This window comes from Theropithecus gelada, chromosome 5, assembly GCF_003255815.1.
Source record: "Theropithecus gelada isolate Dixy chromosome 5, Tgel_1.0, whole genome shotgun sequence".
Lineage (NCBI taxonomy): Eukaryota > Metazoa > Chordata > Mammalia > Primates > Cercopithecidae > Theropithecus > Theropithecus gelada.
In genome coordinates, this window is record NC_037672.1 from 115,910,711 (window position 1) to 115,914,307 (window position 3,597).

The window sequence follows — 3,597 nt, forward strand, 5'->3', positions numbered from 1 at the left end:
TTTTTTGCCTTATGGAAACCTGAACATACTCTTCTATTACATCATGTTTAGCCTAAAGCTGCCTCCTTACATATTTTAAGTTCAGTCTAAAGGTTTCTCTGTACATAGTGAACTATAACTTAAATGGAGGTGTACACAGTCTAAAGCCTATGCTTGTGCAGTCACTGAGTTTTAGCCAAAGGGGGCCAACTGTTGAAACCATGTTCAATAAGGTAAATGCCAAGGTGTAACCAACCTAGCTGTTTCCTATTGCACTTCCGTTTTCTGTATGTCACTTTCCTTTTCCGTCTGTAAATCTTCTTCCACCACATGGTTGCACTGGAGTCTCCCTGGCTCAGGAGGCTGCCTGATTTGCGAATTGTTCTTTGATCAATTAAACTCTGTTAAATTTAATTTGGCTAAGGTTTTTCTTTTAACATTTCTTTGTCTTGTCACTACATAGGATTTATGGGCCATTGTTAAAATACCATTTCAGCAAGGCCTCTAAAACACTACCTTGAAAGATAAATATGTTTGCCCTGAGGCCTCTCCCACATAATAGGTACAAATGTTAGCAAAACTCTGCTTATTTTTCTTTTGTTAATCTGACTTCAGGAGAGTACCTCAACCAAGAACCTAAGAAAAAGAAAAGAAATTCTATTTTCTCCCCTACAATAGCATGATAGATCAATTAGCAAAAGAACTAATTCCAACTCTCATCAGTCAGTAGGATGTATTTCTTGACTGGTTAAGTCCGTCTCAAAAAAAAAAAAAAAAAAAAAAAAAAAAAAAAAGAGTGGCTTGGGACTTGCCGGTGGTAACCTTCAGAGACTCTAGCCTGTGGGAAGAGTCTCATTTTCACTCTTGAATAAGAAGCCCTAGTTATTTCCTGATCCCTTTACAACTTAATCTCATACACAGAGACAAAAGCGCTGGGAAGCACAGTGTTTGCTGAGTTTCTCTGTCTTCTGAATATGTTTTAAGCCTTCCTTCAATGGTTTGTCAGAAAAAGTAATTCTTATTTATTATTTTTTTGAAACAGGATTTTGCTTTGTCACCCAGGCTGGAGTGCAGTGGCACAATCATGGCTCACTGCACCCTCACTCTCCCAGGTTCAAGCAATCCTCCCACCTCAACCTCCTGAGTAACTGGGATTACAGGCACGCACCATCATGCCCAACTGATTTTTTTTTTTTTTTTTTTGTAGAAATGGTGCCTTGCCATGTTGCCCAGGCTGGTCTCAAACTCCTGGGCTCAAGTGATCCTCCTGCCTTGGCCTCTCAAAGTGCTGGGATCAGGCATGAGCCATTGTGCCTGGCCCAGAAAAAAAATTCTTATTTACTACAGTCTAATTTTTTTCATTTTAATGCCCCCTCTATTTAACTGTACTAAACTTCAGACAAGAAATAAGGATACTATTAGCAGCCTGTGCTAAATGTGGTAGTAGGATGACTTGATAATTTTACTATATTTTAGAATGATCCACAGTTACAGTGTTTTTAATATATCTATTATCTCATTTATGTTGGAATAGGAATGACTACATAAAACTTCTTAAAGGGACTGTGTTGGGAGCAGTGGTATTACGTGTGAAATTTATCCTTCTTTTTTAAATTTTCTAATTTTATAAATTATTATCTAATTTATGTATTAAGCCTTTATCATTTATATCAATTTTTTTTTCTTTTTATGAAGAGTAGCTGTATATGTTAATTTCATATGAGTCATTTATTTCTTTTCTGTTTGTAACTTTCCCGGTCTATGCAGATTGTTTTGAAATTCTGAAAAATTTATATATTTATTATAAAGCAAAACCTAATTATTGCAGAAAAGGTAATAAATGCAGAACATTAACTATTTAAATAATCCATAATTCTACCACAATGGCAAATCATTTATATATGTGTGCATCGTTCAGTTTAGTGTTTTGTTTTGTTTTTTTTTTCCTTTAGGATGCAGCAATCCTTTATTTTTACACACTTTGACAAGGAGGTTTTCTGTAAACAACCTTTCCAGTGGAGAACAGAGAACATGAAATCAGCGCCCAGATGTCAGCAGCTGCTCTGCTCAGGGCTGAGGCTCCCCCTTGCCCACGTGGTGAGGTGGAGGGGTGCACTTCCCTTCCTTTATCAGCTTATCCTGCTGCTTCCTGATGGAACTCATGTCTCATCGTTTTCTGCAGAAGTGTACGCTCTATGAAATCATCATATTCTACCTTGCACTCTTTCTCTGCCCAGATACTACCGATTCCATGTGCACATTCTATCCATTCTTTTTCAAAACCATGACATCGACCAGGAATCTTGTAGGGCTGTTCAGCACTTTGGACTGTCAACCATCGATCTATGTTAAGGCCAAACCTTTTCTGCACATCCAAGAAAGGCATGGCGATCTGATGCTCGTGCCCCTGTCTCTTCTCTAGTTTAGTGGTTTTTAAAAATCACAATATAATTACTGGATTTACTGGCTAAGCAAGGCTCAGCATGCTCGCCATGCTCATAACGTTCTTCTAAGTGATTTCTTTCACCTAAATTACTCTCCTGCTACTGTATGACCTGCTCGTTAGCTAGACTTGTTTGGTCAGAATAGGCACTGCCCTCAAAAGCAAGGGGGTAGGCATAGTAATGGTCACTTCAAAGATCTCCATCTGAATCCCTGGAAACTGTTAATATGTTATGTTACATGCAAAAGGGAATTAAGATTGCAGACAGAATTAAGGTTGCTGATCAGTTGACAGATTATCCTGGATTATCCAGGTAGATTCAATGTATCCACAAGGTTCCTTAAAAGTGGAAGGGAGAGGTCGAAAATGAGAGTCAGAAAGAGATATGATGCTGAAAGTAGGGTCAGAGAGATGCTAAGTTGCTGGCTTTGGCGTCGGAGAAGGGCAGCCATGAGTCAAGGGATGCAGGTGACCTCTAGCAGTTGAAAAGGCAAAGGAACAGATTTTCTCCTATGGCCTCCAGAAGGGAATGCTGCCCTGTTCACACCTCGATTTTAGCAGAGAGAGCCCCCATGTGAGACTTCTGAACTACAGAATTGTGGTTGTTTTAAACTACTAAATTTGTGGTAATTTGTTACGGCAGTAATAGGAAACTGAATTCCTTCTTTCCTTCTCTCTCAAAAAGTAAGGGCTCCTCAGTTCTGGGCACTGTATTAGATGCTGGGGCATGATGCTAGATGCAAGAAACAGCAGTGAAGGAACTAACAGAAGGAAACAGAGCAGAGAAAAAAAGAATTAATGCCACCCATAATTCCACAGTTTAGCAATCTATTGGAATAGCTGAAGCCTCTCTGCCTCTTGCTTTACTATAAGGAGAGAGTTCTCTACATCGCTCACATTTCTTTATATCTTTCCAGAAGCACCTGACTGCCTTTGTTCAAGACTATCTTCTCAAGGATGTCTGTAGGGTAGACATCAGAATATACAGAATAACAAATAAAATATAGGCCAGAAAAAAATGACGTTGATATAATGGCAAAAAAAAAAATAATTTCACAATGGAATCGTTCATTTTATATGTATAAAAGCAAGTTAGGTGGGGCGCGGTAATCCTAGGACTTTGGGAGGCCGAGGTGGATGGATCACTTGAGGTCAGGAGCTTGAGACCAGTCTGG

General features: G+C 39.0%; 1 pseudogene; it reads right to left on the reverse strand.

The window, feature by feature from the left end:
- Positions 1–2,046: 2,046 nt before the first annotated feature.
- Positions 2,047–2,365, reverse strand: LOC112625444 (annotated as a pseudogene).
- Between the last annotated feature and the right edge of the window lie 1,232 nt (positions 2,366–3,597).